At 42.9% G+C, this 20,477-nt stretch overlaps 1 long non-coding RNA gene across 6 annotated transcripts in view; it reads right to left on the bottom strand.

Moving 5' to 3' along the window:
• LOC144322129 (uncharacterized) overlaps nucleotides 1–20,477 on the bottom strand; it is a 183,770-nt gene that overhangs the window by 57,531 nt on the left and 105,762 nt on the right. For 3 of the 6 annotated variants that reach the window (XR_013387689.1, XR_013387692.1, XR_013387693.1), the window contains exon 1: nucleotides 3,046–3,336. The exons of 2 other annotated variants lie outside the window; for them this stretch is intronic. This is a non-coding gene — a long non-coding RNA (uncharacterized LOC144322129). Of the gene's footprint in view, nucleotides 1–3,045; nucleotides 3,337–9,648; nucleotides 9,747–20,477 lie in introns of those variants that run through there. One more of the 6 variants, XR_013387690.1, reaches the window with a different exon arrangement.

Below are 20,477 nucleotides of genomic sequence, written 5' to 3'. Positions count from 1 at the left end.
TACTAAGTCCTGGAGATACAATGTACAGCATGGTAACTATAGTTCAGAATACTGTATTGCATATTTGAAAGTAACTAGGAGAGCAGATCTTGAAAGCTCCCACCCTGAGAAAAAATTGTAATTATAGATTGTGATAAATTAACATAACTGGATTTATTATGATCATTTTGCAATATACACAGATGTCAAATCATTAGGTTGTATGCCTGAAACTAATATAATGTTATATCAATTATACCGCAAAAAATTTTTAATTAAGATAGCATAGCAATGGCATAATGATCATCAAATCAATGGAATAGAATGGATAACCCAGAAATAGATAATCACATATACAATTTTTGACAAAAGACCCAAGGCAGTTCAAATGAAAAAGGAAAGTCTTCTCTCAAATCAGTACCAGATGATGATGATAATGATGCTAGAACTGAATAATGATAGAATGGAAATTAACTTTGACTCTTACATCATCTCCTATTTTCAAATATTCATTTGAAATAGATAATAGGGTCAAGCTTTATAATCCCTTTATCGGTATTCAATTATTCCAGCTCCTCTGTCTCCCCAATGCTGGGTGTCATCAGTCTTTTTCATTTTTACCTATTTTAGTGTCTAGTGGGGAGAGAAACAAGCAGAGCCCATATATGTTGCTGGTGGCAGTATAAAATAGCAAAATGACTTTGAAATTTTTTTTACTTTTCCTTAAACTGCTAAACATAGATTTATTTATAACCAGTAGCTCTATTCTTCCTCTTCCAAAGGACTAAAAATGTACATCCACAAAAATCTCTCATGCAAGAATGTTTGTAACACATTCATTTATAAAAAGCCCCAAACTTTAAGAACCCAACAGCTTCTTCAACAAGAAAATTAATAAACTGTGGTATTTTTATACAATGGAAATGCTATTCAACAATTTAAAAAGTGAACTAGTAGTAACTCACACAGCAGCTCGGGTAAATCGTAAAACATTATGCCGAGTGAAAGAAACCAGACACAAATGAGTATACACTGTGTGATTTCATTTGTATGAAACTCAAGAACATGCAACCCTAATCTATGGTTGTAGTAATAAGAATAGTTGCCTATCAGAGGTAGGAATGACCCCAAGGGGACATGAGGGAACTTTCTGGGGTGATGAAAATATTCTATGTTTTGACTGTGGCGTTGGTTACACAAGAGTATACATTTGTCAAAATTTCATCAGTTTACACACTTGAGTTATGTGCATTTCACTGTAGGTATCTTCTACCTGGAACTTAAAAAAGATCATTCTGGCTGCTGTGTGGTGAATGGACAGTTAAGAGAGCAGGAAGGTGAGGGCGAGGGCAGCTGGCAGTCTCTAGGGGTATCCCAGGAACAGATGTGAGTGACGTGGATGAACGTGGCTGCAGCCAGCCCGAGACAGATATGGAACAACAGTCACCCCGAGCACATCTTCCCTCATGGTGGCAGCCTTCATCTGTCTCCTCACAATCTCATATGCTGGCTCCGTTACGTCAATTCCACATTGTTATTGAAAACTCACTCCATGCCACGTACCTAATCATTTCCCTGCTTTCCATGGGTTGGAGTTCTGCCTGCATTGTAAACCAGCCTCTCTGCCACTTACTAGTTGTGCAATCTTGGGCAAGTTAAGGAACCTTTTGAGTCTCAGTACCCTTTTTCTGTAAATGAGGAACAACTGTACCTATGCTGAAGGCTTACTATGGGTATTAATTTTAGATGAAATACATGCTTATCCTTAGGTTTAAATTGGGCAAGAATGGCAAAGTGCCAACTCCATCACCTGGCACATAGTATGTAGTGAAGAAATGACACAACTTCTCCTTTCCTAAACTTTCTAACTAGATGTGAGCTCCCCAAGGCAGGACCATACCTCCTACTCTGGTCTCTGCAAAGATGCAGTAGATGACCATAACAAGAGATATGCTGCAGATATGTGCTTTCTTTCTGGCCCAAAGTACCAGGGAATAAGGTGCTTTGTGGAATGGGTTCTGGTGCAGATTTGCTCACCTGGGCAACACAGACGAAACCCACAAGATTTTAGAGAACATTAGTTTGCCCTAATTAGAACACAACAAAAGTCAAAATTTCAAATGAAACTCAGATCTTTGGAAGTTTAGTTGTGGTTGGGAAGTTTTTGGGGAAAAAAATGGTTCTAAATAAAAATTAATGAAAAAGGCTTACTTAAAAAAAGTTAATAAAGAATGTGGACTTAACTAGTGCTTTATGAAGAAATATAATGATGTACTGAAAGCAAAACCAAACAACAACAACAAAAAAAGAAAAACACAAAGCCTCAAAACAAAACAAAAAAGCCAACCACATATGGATTAGATTCTCCTGAAAATACATCAGTTTTAAAATGTAAGGTATTGGTGCTCAGAAAAATGTGGAGGCTTTGTTCAACTCAAAACACAAATCATTTTCTGAGTTTATTAAAAAGATTCGTGTATTTGTGATGAGCCAGGGGCATTCCCTATGTGTTGGTCAAGTGATGTCAGACTATCAGTCCTCAAAAATCAATCAATGCTACAAAATCAAGCACATCTGGCTGGATACAACGTAGACATTTTATGGAAACACTAGATTTGAGGGAGAGATGGAATGGGAATCTAAGCTAACTCATCAGATGGGCTTCCATTGGCTTTTGAGGGAAGGAGAGATATGGCATCCAGTAAAAGACCTACACTTTACTCTCTATGGAAACACAACTAGTTGATAACACAAAGATGTTTTATGGTATAATAAAGAAAACAGGGGTTCCCCGGGTGGGGCCCAGTCAGTTAAGAATCTGACTCCAGCTCAGATCATGATCCCAGCGTCCTTGGGCTTCCTGCTCAGTGGGGAGCCTGCTTCTCCCCCCCCCCCATACTCTCTCTCAAATAAATAAAATCTTTAAAAAAAAAAAAAGAAAACAGGAGAGAACATTTTGGAAGTTAGATAAGCAGTAACCAAGTTAGTGGATCTGAAAAACAGAGTTGTAAGTCAACAGTAATGAAAACCAAAAGTCAAGCACTCAGGAATTGGCAGCAACATTACCTCTGGAAGTGGGGGTGAGTGTCCATTTTTTGAAAGGAGGATTGATTCATAATCTGTGTAAGAAACCCCCAAGACTTCAGATGTCCATCTCCACTGTAGGTAGCCAGGTGACATCCTTGTCACCATTCTAGCAGAAGACTTAAAAACAAAAGAATTGTTCAGGACAGGATGAAACAGTCTTGAGATCACCAAGCATAGCTAAAGGCAACAGTATCAGAATGAAACAGAAATATTAAGTGAAATTCCACAAAGTGCTGTGAAGTGAATTGTGTCCCCCTCAAATTCACACGTTGAAGCCCCAACCCCCAATGTGACTGTATTTGGAGACAAGGAACTGTGAGGACATAATTAAGGCTAAATGAGGTCATGAGGTGGGAGTTCTAGTCCAATAGGACTGGCATCCACAGGAGAGGAAAAGAAAAATAGCAGAGCGTTTGCTTTCTCCATATATATGGAAGGAAGACCATGTGAAGACATAGGAAGAAGGCAGTCTTCTGAAAGCCTCCCCATAAACTAACTCTGCTCATACCTTGATCCTGGACCTCCAGCCTCCACAATTGTGAGCAAATTAATTCCTGCTGCTTAACCCACCCAGTCTGTGGTGTTTCACCGTAACAGCCTGAGCATCCTAGAGATACTTATACCTAGTAAGGAGACTGTTAGCCTTCTTCACCTCTTAAGCTCCCAGAATGCTGGTAGCTAAACATACACCCTCCAGGCAAGAGACTGAAGACAATTTCTCTAAGCAATCAGATTAGTCTAAGAGAAAAGTCCAAAAGATACCAACATTGAGAATTCCCTATAAAAATAGCACAGCTAGGTTTATGCAACGTGAAATTCATAGTTGTTTTTTTTTAAGATTTTGTTTATTTATTTATGAGAGACAGAGGGAGGGAGGAGACAGACAGACAGACAGACACAGGCAGAGGGAGAAGCAGGCTCCATGCAGGGAGCCTGACATGGGACTCGATCCCAGGTCTCCAGGATCAAACCCTGAGCCAAAGGCAACGCTAAAACGCTAAGCCACCTGCACTGCTTGAAATTCATAGTTTAAATAGCCCCACCTAAGCATCTAGAGTTTTCAAATCAGCTTTTTAATTACCTCTATCCATAAATGTAAGCAGATAATCAAGAACCACCAGGAATGTGTAGTGATTATGTAGTATGAAATAGAGACCAAAACACATAGGGAAGGAGGAGAATAACTGCCTGTAACTAATAATATTCTCAGAGAAGATATTACATCTATGAAGCAGGAACAAGATGCTTCCCTAAGATGGAATGTTCAGAAAAGAACAACAAATGAGCCTTCGGAAATTTCTTTAAAATGATGGCAGATATAAAATGCATAAAAACTTCAAAATCCAAGTTACAGAAATGACAGAGGAGACAAAAAGGTAGGAAAAGGGAATAAAAATAAGAATACTGAGGAAACAGTTTAGGGGGTCCACTATCTAAGCAACAGGAGTTCTAAAGAGGGGATGGGAATTACACAGGAAATAGTGAAGGAAATAACTTTCACAAGTAATAACTAGAATTGAAGGATATGAGCTTCAAGATAGAGGAAATTCCCCTCAGTGACCTCCATAATGAGTAAAAATACATCTACACCAAGGAACTGGATCATAATATTTCTAAACGACAGGAACAAAGAAAAGTGCCCATTATGGAGGAGGGAGGGAGGCTGACTGATTCATATCATGGTCTTCTTAGTAGAAATGGGAGCTTACAGGCAGTGGTGCAAGACCATAATAGTTCTGAGAGATAATTGCTTCCAACCAGAATTCTATACCTAGCCAAACTATCAACTAAACATGAGGCTAGAATAAAGGCATTTTCAGGCACTTAAGGTCACACAAATATAACCGATCACTTCCTTGTAAATTCGTGGGGGGGGGGGGGGGGAATGTACTCTGCCAAAATGAGGAATTAACCCAAGAAAGAAGAGGATCCAGGAAATAGAAGATCCATCAGAAAAGAACACCAAAAGGATCACCAAGATATGAGTGAACAAACCCCAAACAGATGCTGTAGAGCAGATCTGGAAGGCACCCAACCCAGTTCAGAAGGTTGGATGAGTTTTCTCCTCAAGAAGATGACATTAATAGGATAGGGATTGTGAAAACAGCTTTGAGACTAATCTTATTCAACTGGAGGATTGGTGCTGATTTAGTGACATAAAACAAAACATTGGGCAGAGAAAAAAAAAAAGATAATTCACTCCAGAGAGGAAATGTTGATAAGAGAGGAAAAAATGCAAGTCATTGCAGCTCAGGAATTGTATTTTCAGGGTAAAAATCATTTAATCACTGAATACTGAATAATAAAATTATGCTATAACTATTTTGGAAAGATGGGAGATGGGACATGTGGGTAGTGATGAAAAAGAGTTGAATCCTCATCTTCCATAGCAAGAAGCCAAAGGACAATGCCAAAAATGAAAAATTCAAGTAACATAAATATAAGCGCATTATTTATAGATACAGAGGTAATTATCATAAGAACCAGCTAAATTACTAAAAGTAGTTGCCCCTGGAAAGCAGAAAATGCAGGGGAAGGACAAATTCAGGATAGATGTGTGTGGGTGTGTGTATGTCTGTGTGTGTGGGTATGTTTGCAACTAGAACTATTTGACTCCCTCAACTATGGGCAAATCTAACTTTTATTTTAAAATAAAATTTAAAGCAAAAAATGAACAACAACAACAAAAAACTCTAAATGGAAAAAAACAAGGAGGAGGAAAAAGTAAGAGAAAGAAGAAAAAGACAGGGGTGTTTTGATTTCCGAGGGGTCATTACAGGGCCACAGGTCATCTGTGCTACTGCTTCTTCCCAAGGCCCCCACTTCTCTGACTCCTTCCTGGCAGGAACCCCTTCTAGCTACCAAGGATCTAAGAACAGAGCATAGCGTGCACCCCAAATTCCACACACACAAAAGCTGTCCTCATGGCCCATCCAGGACATACACAGATTCACTAAGACTCATTTTCTTACATACACAGATTCACTAAGACTCCACCCAGGAGCACCTGCCTGTGTACTCTGTCTCTGGGAGAACACTTGCTAACCAGCACAGGAGTGAGGTTGGTTCTAAGGGTGCATTAAGAACCCCAGGCCTTGCCCCATGGGCTTTTGTCTCCCTATTTCTATAGGGAGACTAGGACACAAGACCAGACTACCAACTCTTTAAGCACCTGGACAGGACAGGGCTCCCCAGCCCACCAGCTAACTCTGACCCCACCCCTGAAAGCTCAGGGGTGAGCTTTTGCTTCACTTCAATCAAAGCAAAACAGGACCCTGGTTTAGCCTTGAACCATTCACACAGTGACCATGCTGGAAAGCCACTTCTTGGACAGTTAGTAGGATTTCAGGAGAAACACATTTTAATAATCCAAACACACACACCCCCACACACAACTTAGAAACAAGATTTCATCTCTTAGCTACAAATGTTTTAACTACAAAGAAGTAGCTTCAATTGCTTTTTCTCCCCCTTTAAAATGATAAAAGTATTCATGCAAATAATTTAAAACTTCTGACCGTCCGAAAAGGGAGGATCAAGAGTCAGTCTCCCACCCTTTTCCAGCTCCTAGGAGCTTTAACGAAAATCAAATCACTGTGAAAAGTTTCTGATGTATTCCTTGGGATATACTTCTATACACATAAGCATGTGCATTGGCATATACCTTGTATTTTAACCAAATAAGAATACTCTGTGCCTACTGCTCTGCACTCTCCTCATTCTGTACTCACTTAACGGGTCTGGGGTGATATATGAAGGTCTCCAAAATATGGTAGAGAAACACCGTGCTCTAACAGCTGCAGGGGATTCCATTACACAGCTGTACCTTAACCAGTCCTCTATTGGGGGATGTATAGTTGTTTTTTCTCTATAATAAAAGGGGATGTAAACAATGTGTTCAAATGCAGATGACTGCATTCATTTATACACATACCAGTAAGATAAATCCCTGTATGTGGGATTGCTAAGGCAAAAGGCTGGTGCGTTTGTAACACATTTCCCAAACTGTCATCCATGGGTCTTACACCAGTCCCCACTCAGCCCACCATGTGGGACTGTGCCTCTTCCCCACACCCTGTCCAACAAAAGGTATCAGCAAATGCATAAGCCTTCACCAGCCTGTAGGGTGAATATTATATCTTGCTGTGTTAATGGACATTTTAAAAAATCTAAGTAAGATGGGGCTTCTATTTGCTTTCTGTATCTCCTGTCCTGTGGACAGCTTGCCTGGGTCTTTGTCTTTCCATCAGGTTTTCTGCTTTCTTTCTGATCAACTGTTCAAGGTCAGTTATATGGAAAAGAAATCAGTTAACTTTGAACCAGAATTATGCGCCTGGTTTCTCTAATGGTACCTGATGTTAAATCCTATCATCAACTAGAAAGAGAGGTGAATCCTTCCAGGATGTCTTGTGAGCACCTAACAAGCAGGAAGAGAGATAAGAACAGCAGTGGTCCTAACAGGTAGGCACTCTGAGAGCTGCCAAGTGCCACCGCTGAGCACTCTTCATACACCATCTCATTTTGTCCTTCCCATAATCTTTTGAGGAAACTCCATTAGTATCCCCATTTTACAGACAAAGAACAAGTGCAGAGAGGTCAAGTCCCTTGCCTAGGCTCTCAGAGCCAGGAAACAGGAGAGATGGGATATGTACCCTGGTTGTCTGACCCAGAGACCCAGTTACTAACCACTCTGCCACACCATCTACTATTTGATTCCCAGGACCTGGCACAGAGTGGGGACCAAGGATCAGGTTGGTCACCCCAGACCATATGCATCTTGATGCCATTGTGGAAATATAAACCACCAGTGTAGCACGTTGGCAGGAGCTGACTGTCCTGTTCTTTCTTCATTGGGTTCTCTGTGTCTAGAAAGGCCCCTGGCACAAAGTAGGACTTAGGAAATGGTGGCTGAGTAAATAAATGAATGAACAAACATCTTCTCACTTGATTATGAGCTCCTTGGGGGCAAAAACCATGGCTGGCTTGTCTTCCCAGGGCCTGGCTCAATGCCTTTCATGGGAAGAATGAAGAACACTCAAAAAAATGTGTGCAAGCCTCACTACTATTTGGGATGGTGCTCCCCCTATAAATTCAACTCCTAGTCAGGTTGGAGCAACACTATCAATCCTGGGAAATCTTCTTGGACAGTATTTGACTGTCATTTGGGAAGACCCATGTAAGATAGGAGAAGGCCAGGGAGGCAGGCCAGGAAGACAAGGGTGGCCTACCCACTCCTGGGCCAAGAAGCTGGCCCCCTTCTTCCACCCTTGCTTTAATGCTCTGGCTATTGGTGTTTCTCAGTCAGGAGCTAATAGCAGCCCACAGCTCCAGCAGTTACTCCGCAAACGAGTATAAACCTAGCTTTCTATCTTCATTAATTTATCTGGTCTTTGAAACAACCACACATCACGTGTAGTAGTATCCCCAGAGATAAGGGAAGGCACAGAGATGTTAAGATGCTCAAGGCCACAGAGCAGAGCCAGGATTTTAACTCCCAAAGACCATCAGACCCTTCTGCCTAGGAGTAATACTATTCCTATCTGGGGCTACCTTCCAACTCATGCTCATTTTCCCAGACCCAGCTTCCTGCTTTCCACCCCAGGCAAGAGCTCCCAGCTCCCAGACTTCCCTCCCTTACCTCTCATCCCTTATCTGGCTCTGCCTTTGCTCTTGCTCCATTAGCCATAGCAACAAGTGCTTGTCTTGTTTTTCAGCTCCTTAGGGTATGAGCATGGATTCCCCACACAGTCCTGCCTTCCAAGGCTTCCTCCATTCTGTTCCCAGCACTGAGCAGCAGGCAATGGGCCCCTGGAGCCCTCCAGACTAGGGAAGAACTGTCCCCGGGGGCCCAGCAGGCGTCCTTTGAGTCCACCTGTCACAAGCCGGGCTGACAGACACAGCTTGTACGCAGGCAACCTCTTAAGGTGAGGGAAGGAAAGTCAGGCCACAGGTGAGCTGGACCTGATTCCCATCCATCTAAGGGCAGAGGGCCAAGACAGGTACTTTCGCCAGCTCTATAACCAGCACTTACGAGGCTCTAGAGTCAGACATGGGTTCAAATACACTCTGTGTGGACACTAGACAAATTTGTCAAACTCTCTGAAGCTAGATTTCCTCAGCTGTAAAACAGGGATGATGGTAATACCCATTTCACAATACACAGGCTTGGGGGAGGATTAAACTGGTTGGCAAGACCCCTCCTATTTTCTGAACCAGTGCTGTACTCAGAACTGGGCAAGTACTCTCATTAGCACCTGCATTATAGATCCAGCACCTGGAAAGCCCTGAGAAACCCTTTCTCCAGGAGCTGCCCCCCTGCTGCCCCCAGCCGTGCTCAGACTCCTCCCTTCATTCTAATCCTATGATCCCTCACAAGACATGTCCCAAGTTCTAGTCTCCAGCCAAGCTTATCTATAGGGGCAAGATGATGACCCTGAATCCAAGGATGCCCAAGCACCCCCAGGCTTGAGGTCCCCACTGCTCCCAGCCCCAAGTGGGTTCCTTGGCCCGGCAGGGAAGGGGAATCCTTGGAAGAGGAGCTGCGAAAGGTAAAATGGGCCCTCACCCCAGGATTTTTCTCACCATCTGTCTTGCTTGGCGTGGATGGGGCCTCACCCATCAGGAGTGAGACCAGCTCCTTCCTTCCCAGCCAGCCAGCCATCCCTCACCCACCCTTTCTCTCCCTCTTTCTCAGCTAGCCAGTCACACCACAGGGCTTGCTCTTAATTAGCCTAACAAAACTCAGTCACCAGGGGAAGTCCTTGAAGTTGAGGATTTCAACAAAACTAAACCACTAAATCCCGTGGCCGCCAGCCTGTCTTCACAGCTTCTCTGGCTCTGGCAGAAATCACACTCCCATGCAGAAACCACAGCCCCAGCAGCTTCAGTGTCCAACTCCCCCCACCCCAATCCCATCTTGGGCCACCTTATCAAGGCAGGCCCGGCCCATCCTTTATCTGCCTGCCATCTCTAAGTGCTTCCATCCCCCTGACAGGCCCCATAAAAGCTGGTAAAAGATGTGGCTGCCCCGCTCCTGACATGGCTGACTTCAAAGGCAGCGAATTAGGTGGGGCTGCTCTGGATGCCTTACTGAGTGAAGGGCAAAGCTCAGTGCTCCTGGGATGACCCTGTTGGTCTGGGGAATCATTCCGAGAGCCCAGACCCTGTCAATAAATACACAAGAGTGGTGAGGGCACAGGGTGTGGGGGCAAGTGTCCCCAGTTCAAGTCCCAGCTTGGTCACTTGGTAACTGGGCAGGTGGCTTGCCTTGTTCTCAGCATCTTCTGTGACAAAAGGGGATCATGAGATTTGCCTGCCTGTCTAGTCCTACAGTGTTTCTGGGACAGGCTTGACATGTGAAAAGGACTCCCTTCTGTATGGAGATGGTTGCTCCTTGGGGCCCCGGTGAGCCATCCTCACAGGGCCCTGGGGAGCAGTGACAACTGAATTTGGCAGATGACCCTGAAGAAAAAGCAGTACAGCAAGGACCCAGGCCATGTGGCACATGTAGGCTCAATTCACAGCTCTACCTACCCCAGACCCTTGAGAGCTCAGGGACTCCAAACACCCTCATGCGATATACAGTAGCTAAAGTCTACCCCCCCAGTAGTGGAGAGTTAGTGTTCAATGAGAACCAAGTGTCAGTTGGGGCAGAAGCAGAGCTCTGGAGATGGACGATAGTTATGGTTACACAATAGTGTCAATTTATTTAAACGCCACTGAACTGTGTATCTCAAAATGGTTAAATTTTATGTTATGAATAGTTTACCACAATTTTTTTTTTGAAGTTTGGCCCTCAGATAAAGGAGACAATTGAGGGATGCCTGGGTGGCTCAGCAGCTGAGCATCTGCCTTTGGCTCAGGGCATGATCTGGAGTTCCTGGGATCAAGTCCCACATCAGGCTCCTTATGAGGAGTCTGCTTCTCCCTCTGCCTGTGTCTCTGCCTCTCTGTGTCTCTCATGAATAAACAAATCTTTAAAAAAGAAAAAAAAAAAAGAGACAATTGAGAAATAGAAACAAAGTACTTTCTAGCTCTCCCAAGGGTTCAAACTTAAAACCCAAGATTCTTATCTACTGATAGTGGAAATGAAGACCAGCCCAAGAACTGGCCCTCCTGCCAGTCCCAAATCCACCCCATGGTCCCATCGGCCCCATTGGTCCCATCTGGAGGCTGCATAGACTGGGCACAGGCCAGAGGTGTCCCGGAGGGCTCCGCCACACACACTGCCTCGCTCCCTTAGAAGCCCCAGAGTCCAGCTCCACTGGCTCCTGTCCACAAACAGTGGCTGCTCAGGACCTCCTGCTCCAAACCCTCAAAACAAAGAAGAAGTGCCGCAAGGGAAAGAGGAAAGAGGAATTAAGTCATCTTCAGCTTCTCCCCCAAGTTGAGCTGAGAAGAATCAAGACGCTTTTTAGGCCCAATGCCCAGAGACAAAATAGGAGATGAAAATATTTATTTGTTTCTAAGGCTCTTACAATCCCGGGATGAAAAGCCCACCTTGGTTGTAACTTACTGCAGCTCGAGCTGCTTCCCAGGCAGGTCTCCCCATGGGCAGCCACCCGTTGCTCAGGTCTCGGGGCAAGAAGTTCCACCATCCCCCTGGGGAGAAAAAGTGGGATCCCTGTCCCAACAGAAACTGATTCTATTAAATGAGAATTATCCCCGATTGGCATCAGGGAACCATAAATAGCCCAGCCGCCCCAGTTGAATCACCAGAACTAGCACTGTGTCAGCATTTCTATATAAACCAGGGTTTGCTAGGGGATTAGCTCACAGCCATAAAAAATTTGCTCCAGGCTGAAACTTGGCCTAAAGAAAATCTCAGCCCAGGAGTAGATACTGAAAAGAAAGCCAGACAGACACCGCCCCCAAACCTCTCGAGGACAAGGGTGCCTCTGACCAGGACCTCTTACACCGGGGCTCTGTTGTCACCAGCATGTAAGAAGCCTGGTGATTTAGGGCACTGCTTGGGGTTGCCATAATTCAAAATTTGGTGGTTTTTTTTTTTTTTCTTTTTCAAGCCAAAAGAAGGGATATTTGCTGCTTTGAGAGCTTTGCATAGGCCTGAGTTTGAGAGTGTGTAATCTAAATCCTCCCTTTTCTCTGATGACAGCTAAATGTCAAGCAAAGAGATTTCCCTGGGCAGGGAACCGGGGCTCATGTGGATTCTTTGTACACTGTGGGCACAAATGGGTGCTGTCTTCTACCCGAAAGGTAAAAGGGAAGATTCTGAAAGTAAGGCCTGGGAACCTACTTTATCATAAGGAACCTACTCTATCATACGTAACTCCATGTATGACACAGGTGTAGTCAGTGCTAAAAGGAAGTTGTTTTGGTTTGTTCCCCTGGTAGATAGTCCAATATCAACTACTAAATAAAGTTAGATGCTTCTACATATCATATACATATCTTCCTGGCAGATTCATGATCTAATTTTTTTAATCTATAAAAATATCAGAAGAAAAATTAAGAGAATATATATGTAAATTTAGAGTGGGGTGGTCTTCTTAAATAGGTCCTAAAAATCAGATGCCCTTAGGGCACCTGGGTGGCTCAGTCAGTTAAGGGTCTATCTTCAGCTCAGGTCATGATCCCAGGGTCCTGGGATTGAGCCCTGCATCATTGGGCTCCCTGCTCAGCAAGGAGATTGCTTTTCCTTCTCCCTTTACCCTTCCCCGCCACTCTTGCTCTCTCTCCTTCTCAAATAAATAAAATCTTTAAACACACACACACACACACACACACACACAAACACACACAAACCCAAAAAACCAGAAGCCCTAAGAAAGAGAAAGTTTTGATATATGGTAACACAGTTTTGAATTTTAGGTAGCCAGTTTTGTCACATATGGCAAAGGGTTTAAATGTTGTCTTAATAAAAGACTCTTATAAATTAACAAGAAAAAGAAAACATGGCAGAAGAAGAGGCAAAGCTTATGAAAATTCAATGTAAAGAAGAAATGAAGTTGCCAGCAAACAATGAAAAGATAGGCCACTTCACTGTAGCTGAGGAAATACAAATTAAAATAACAAATGTGACCCATCAAATTGACAAAATGAAAGCCAATGAGTCAGGGCCAGTGCTGGTGAGGATGTGGGGCGGGCAGGCACTATGAACTGTTCCTACTCTTAGCAAAGTTCTCTGTAGCATCTCTGAACACTTAAAAGGCCCCAAGCCTCACTTTCAAGAGTACGTCCTACAGGCCATACCTGCGGGAATGTTTATTGCAGCACAGTTCATTAGGGTTAAAAATTAAAATCAAAACAAATGTCTATCCATTGAAGTATTCAATAAGTTGATGTTATGCATATATCACTGAGTATAAATTATGCAGGTATTAGGGGAAAAGGAATAAATAACAACTTACCTTTACTGGCAGAAGAAAAACCATGACAAATTTTTTTATTTTTAATTATTCACATATTATAATGCATCCTCCTTTAACACTGCTTGTCTTGTTAATGAGTCTCTTTTTATTTTTCTTTTATATGAGTTAATATTTTTTAAAGGGTATTTATACATGTCAGAAGGTTCATTTTGCCTATACCCTTACTGATAGGGGAGGCTTTTTTTTTCCTTTTCTCTTTCTTTTCTTTTTCTTTCTTTCTTTCTTTTCTTTCTTTTTTTCTTTCTTTCACAAATTTACTACCTAATGTAATACCATGATGTGATACTTAATTGTAAAACAATGTGAAGATATAGAGTGTGAGCCACATTTCATTTTATAAATAAGTGGGAAAAAGCAAAATCCCAATATATGTGTATACTTTTTAATTTAAGGTGGTTTGTGTGTAGAACGAGATGTACATGAAATTACCCTGTATTGTGAATACTGGTATCCTCAGGGGGAACAAGCCTGGAAGGGAGACCCACAAACTATTTTACTTTTTCTTTATATCCCTCTATATTGTTTGGCTTTTTAGAACAAATATATTAGTATTATAAAATTTTTTAAACAGGAAAGTTTTAATCATTCCAAAAAACAAAATTCACTGGTAGTGGGGAGGTGGTAGCTGAACTTTCACACGCTTCATAAACACTATGGAGAGCACTAACTAACACTACAGGGTGGCAGAGAAGTGGCACTGCCCCTGCACCCCGGGAGCTCTCGGACAGGTGGGGAAGACCAAATACACAAAGCCCTGAGAAAATGATTTAAAAATCCACAGGGATTCAGAGGCAGGCAGGATCTGGGTGTTCAGCAGAGGCTTCACGGTGGAGGCTCCCCGGGCTTTGCGAACTGAGAACGGAAGGACTTGGATGAAGGGAGGATTAGGGGAACCAAGCGAGCAGCAGCATGAACAATAGGGCCCTGGCCGGGACGGAGCCTGGTCCCGACAGGCCGGGCCGGGAGAGGGCCCGCCACACCGTGGTGCCCAGCAAGCCCCCCGAGGCCCCGGCGGCTGCACCTCTCATGCCTCACACGGTGGCGCCCCTAAACGAGAGTCTGCACATCGGTCTCACACCGCCTGTGCGATGGACGGTTTCGGTTTCCCTTCACGCCACCACTTCTCTGGGGAATGATTCACAGCCAGACTGCTCTCTGCCCCAGTGCTGAGCCAAAGGCAGGCACCCAGAAGTCTGGGAGCCCCCCTCCCAGGGATCACAGGTCTGTGAGGCTGGCTTCTGGGGTCACTGAGTTGTGTTCACGCCCAGCCCAACCCAGGTTGCTCCACAGCCCCCCACCTCATGCCAGCACCCCCCCACACACACACCCACAGAAGCCCCCAGACAGCCACCATCTTCCCAGCTGGGACCTAAGCTGCTGAAGGCAGCGACCAGACCTGACGGGTTCACGCTTCTCTGGCGGGTACAGGGCCAGAGGGGTGCTCAGCGAGTCAGTGACGACCAGTGTCGGTTCACAGAGCTGGTCTTTGCCCAGAAGCCCTGCCTCCCCGCCGTGCTGTCTGGCAGAGCGATAATACCACCAGGTCTGGGAGCTAAGAGTTGGGATCTGGGGCTTATGAGACCAGTCGACAATGTGAAGTTCTGAGAGACCAAAAGAACATAGCGGCCCACATCGACATTCTTAAGGGAGTATTTGATCAGAAGAGGACAGTGTGTGGATTGTTTTCTACGGGGGAAGGAGGAAACGGGATAGTCTGCAAATTATTTTCGTTAGACGCACAAGGAGTTGGTCTATTTCCCATGATTTGTAAAGGAGGAGAGTAAGGAAGGAGGGTGGTTTTCCCACACGTACATCCTTAGTCAAAAAGGGTGACACTTTATTTATTTCAAACCCAGGAATGTCTTGGTGAGACTTCTCCTAAATTGGTCAGGAATAGCAAGGCCAGCTCTGAGGACAGACATGTCCCTTCCTGCCAGTCCCTTCTGTCAAGCCCTCAGTGGTCTATCCCCAGCCAGCACGCCAGGGACCCACTTGGTGCAGCTCCTGTCAATGCTCAGGAGAATCACGCCCCCCACCCATTTCCAGTCAGCCCCTGGAGGTGTTCACTTGGTCAGCCTCAGCCTATACTGAGCTGTGGTCCTGAGAGGGTGGGCGGAAGATACACAGTAGCTTCTGGGTTCTTCCAACACAACTCCTCATTAAATCTGTCTACCTTGATACCTAGTTATTGAGCATCCACAGATAGGTGCAAGATCTTGAGCCCCAGGGCAGGTATGGCTCCTGACCTCATGAACCAAGCTGGTGGCCCCCCAATCTGGGACTTACCTTCCAGAACCCACAGGAATGATGACACCTTCCTCCTTCCAGGGCAATCACTGCTACTCCTAAAATCCAAAGGGTCTGGTCCCCTACCTTAGTTTCAAAATCTTTGACTTTAAAAATCTTTGCTTTCTGCTCGAAGGAACTGGGGTGTCTTCATACTCATTCAATCAACAAGTATGTAGGGAGTGCTTCTTAGGAGGCACGCTGTGATCCGCATGGTGAGTACAGAGCAGTGAACAAAAGAGGCAGAAGTCTCTACCCTTGGGGGACTTAAAGGTTAGTAGGGGGGCACAGAAGAAAAGTGGAGTCATTTAGGGACGTGCTGTAAGCTAAAGCGAGGGCAGGGCGTGCCGGGAGGGGAAGGGGCTACGTTCAACAGGGTGGTCAGCAAGGTTCCCTCTCAGCCCTGCCCGCTCGGCCTTTATCTTCTTGCTGAGATGGTGTTATTACGGTTCCCAAATGGCTGAGCTTCGAGTGAAGAGTTCATCTGTAATGGGATTATCTCTGGCCCTGTTTGCTTTCATTACAGTCCGACTCTCCGAGCATGAGAATCTAACCTTACCGAAAGCATATTTTGGTAATCTGATATAAACTAAATTTAAACTTTGACCTCCAACAATAAAAACGCTACTTTTCTCCCTCTGAAGACCTGAAATTCAGATTAAGGGCCTGCCAGCTTCACTTTCCGGATTTCTCACTGACTTCTAATTAGATTCTAAGCATTCCTCAGAAGGGGCTGAGCACAGGCCCCCAGCCCACGGCGGACACCGGCCCACAGGCCTGGCTTCTCCTCATTCCCATCAGAGGTCAGATGTCTCTGCTAGCTTTCCTGCACCCTTCCCTCCAGCTTCTATATCATGGTATCATTGCAGAATGCCAAGCTAGTGCTAAACACTCACCATGAAATTGCAGCCTTAAGCCACATCACAAATTTGTTCTGATTCCCGTTTTGCACGAACTGCTGTAATCCTGCTATAGGTCAAGGTTAAGTATGAGCTTACTCAAATCTGCCCCCACGTCGTGTTCTAATTCCTATAGGTTATCTTATTTAGAAATTAAGGCAAGCAAAATCCACGGCGGGGGAGGGGGGCATCTGCCGCCAGGGTGGCTCCTTGCCACCAGTCTGTCAACCAGTTTCTGCCTCTCAGAGCTTGGTATTCATAGGCTGTGCAGGTTTGCAAGACACAAAATTGAAATCTTGCTTTTTCCTTTTTTTTTTTCTTTCTTCTTCTTCTTCTTTTTTTTTTCCCCCCCAAAAGAGACCTGAAGTAAGTTTCACGATCTAGAGCAGAAAAAACAACTAAACATTCAAATTCAGGGATGTCCCACATTAATAACTGTTCACCGAGGAAGCATTTCCTGTTTATACATTGAGCTAATGAGAATCCATCACCCCTGTCAAATATACTGAACACCAAATTCAAATGTCAAACCAAATGTAAGAGGTCACACATTTCCTTTGCTAACTAAAAGTGTAATTCATAAATATTATTGCTACCAAACTCTCCATCTACAACATTTGTTTAGAAATATGCACATGTAATATAAATTGTGATTAAGTTAAATGGGTATATTATTTCCTGTTTTAAGGGCTAACAGCAGCATGAATTATGCTTTACTGCAAAGAAGGCTCAAGTCACAAGCAGTTCTGTCTAACTACAGCCCCACATTTTACACCCCAGACTGATTTTTGCACGCTCATTCATAAATACTTTACATTACCCAACCTTGCTGATAACTTTCACTTCTGCTGCCTTATAAAACAGCTCTTACTATTGAAAAGGTCAGCTAAATGGACATAAACTTTGGGTCTAAATACATTTAAAAATAAAAGTGGAAAAAAAAATAAAAATAAATAAAAATAAATAAAAATAAAAGTGGAAAAACAAAACAAAACAAAACAAACAAAAAAAAGATTTACGAATCCAGGGTCTTCATTTACCTATGGAAGCATAATATCAGAAACCAAATTAAACTGAAACTTTGCATCTGTGGCATGATTTAGTGAGATAGGAAATGTTACCACAGGAAGCAACAACCCAGATTTTTAACTTCCACAATTAATATTAGGGAGGAGAGAAACCAGTAGGGAAACAAGCTTTCGTTTCATCTGTATCCACAAATAAATTCAACGAATGTCCTTTGTTTAAAAAAAAAAAGTGTATACAATATTTATGTTATTTTAGAAAAACAAAATTTATTTTAGCAAGGGAAGCAGAACAAACTGAAAAAGACTCTCACCTAAGAGCCAGAGAGGGCTGTCAGTCATGTCTTCCTCATACTCAAATCAGAGGATGAAAATAGGAAAACACCAGACTCCAAGCTGACCTGTAACAGTCATGCTCTGTCAGTTTGGGAGAGGAGTACAGTTTGACTCTACTCATGAAAACTATGACTGACAACAACACCAGGGAAAGGAAAAAAAAGGTCAGGGGGACGAGCATGCAAAAAAAATCCCTCCCTTCCCCAGCCTAGGTTGAGAGGTTTTTTTCCCACAGCCAGGCTGGAGGACTTAGCCCCATATCTTGGCAGAGCCCCACTTCCCTATCAGCAAGCCTGCTGGTCCTCATTCCCATGGGAACCAGGTCTCCCTGGCCACCCTGGTCTGAGGCATGTAGAGGAAAGAGGTGGGTAAGAGGCTCCTTCCAGGAGCTCTGAGTCATCACTGTTTTCAAAACTCTTCCCAAGGAGAGCCAGCCTGACGCCATTGTGCCAGACAATTTTGCAATGAAACCAAGTCTTTGATGTCATGGGCTGGGAAGGAGGGATAAACAGGGCCCCTCAAAGAGATAACCAAGATGACTGTCCGGCTTTTGAGATCTGGTGAAGAGCATTTCATAAACTCCAGAATCAGAAATGGATAATTAACAGATCCCACTGAAGATCCTATCTGAGGACCCTCTGCATCTAACCACAAGGCAGGCAGGGACATATTCTATCTGCCCCCTTGCCTTCCCTGAAGTTTGGGCTGAATGGGCAGATTTGGGATTTGAGAATCAAAGTATGTAGCTCTTATTAAATATTGTAAATTAGGTTTCCAGTAATTCAATCATGTCATTTTTTCCATCATAATATAATAGTTATATCAATGGATTGTTTTAAATACAGTACCTTCAAATCTGTTAACTGCAATTTTGGCATAAAAATGATTTTTTTATTTCACATTCTAAAAATTGGGGGATAATTTACATAGAGCAAAATGCTTAGATCTTAAGTATTCTGTTCTAATAGTTTTGGTGAATATACATAAAGACAGACCTTTTCTCTCACCCAAAAGTTCCCCACACCTCTTCTCAATTTTCCACCCTCAGAATCAACCACTAATTTGACTTCTATCTGTAAGTTAGCTTTTCCTATTCTAGAATGTCTCATAAATGGACCAAATATCATGCACATTTTTATATCTTCATTCACTCCCCACATTTCTGACATTCATCCATGATACTGTATGAGTTAATAGTTCAGTCCTTTCTGTGGCTCAGTATCTATTGTGTGACTACACCTCTGTGTATTTATCCATTCATTCTTCACTGATGGACACGTGGGCTATTTTACAGTTTCAGAATTTTATGAATAAGGCTGTTATGAGCATTCTTACATATGAACTTTTATAAAAATACATTTTCATTTCTCCAAAGAAAATACCCAAGAATGATCTTTGTAGGGTCAGAGGGTTAATGTACTTTTAAGCTTTTTAAATAAGTACCAGTTTTTCAAAGTGGTTATACCATTTCACACTCCCACCAGCAATGTATGAGAATTCTAGTTCCTTCACAACCCCTCTCACAATTCCCTTTGTCAATCATTTTCACTTCAAACCTTCTGGTGGATAACTTCCGGTGGTTAACTCTGGCAAATGACTCATCATAATTTTAATTTGTATTTCCTGGATGCCTAATGATGTGGAACATTTTTTCACGTGTTACTGGCCATTTGTGTGTCTTCTTAAGGAAATTTCTACCGAAATAATTTTTGCTCGTTTTTTATTAGATTGTTTGTTTTTTATTAATGAACTGTAGGAGTTTTATATATTCTGGATCCAACACTTCTGTCAAAGTCATGGCTTAGCAATAGGTTAGCGTATGTGTTAACCTACTCATTTTCTCAACAGTGTCTTCTGACAGAGATTTTTAATTTTGATATAATCCAGTTTATCAAGTTTTATTTTTATGGCCCATGGTTTCTGGGATCCCTCCAAGGAATCTTTCCCAATGTGGCCCAAGGTTGCAAAGATATTCTCCTATGTTTTTTCTAGTAATTCTATTGCTTTAACTTTTATGCTTAGGTCAATGACCTATATTGAATCAATTTTTATATATACTTAGAGGTAGAAGCCAAGATTCTTTTTTTTTCCTAATGAATATCCAAGTGTTTCCATACCATTTGTTGAAGAGATTTTCTTTCCCGATTGAATTTCCTTGACATTCTTGGACCAAAATTCATTGGACCATGTATCTGTGGATCTATATATACCCTCCCTCTATTCTGTTCCATTTATCCATTTATCCATCTTTTCATCAATACCACACTGTCTTGATTACTGCAACTATGGAGTCAGTCTTGTTATAAGGTAGGGTAAGTATTCCAAATTTGTTCTATTTTTTTCAATATTCCTTTGGTTATTTCAAGCCCTTTGTCTTCCCATATAAATTTTAAAATCATTTTGTTAAAGAAAAGAAGCTTGTTAGGCTTTCAATGGAGATCAATCATTTTGGGGAAATTGACACTATAACAATA

The sequence above is a fragment of the Canis aureus genome, chromosome 10, assembly GCF_053574225.1.
Source record: "Canis aureus isolate CA01 chromosome 10, VMU_Caureus_v.1.0, whole genome shotgun sequence".
NCBI lineage: Eukaryota > Metazoa > Chordata > Mammalia > Carnivora > Canidae > Canis > Canis aureus.
Note: the sequence above shows the minus strand (reverse complement) of the source record. Positions and strands in the feature narration are given on the sequence as shown.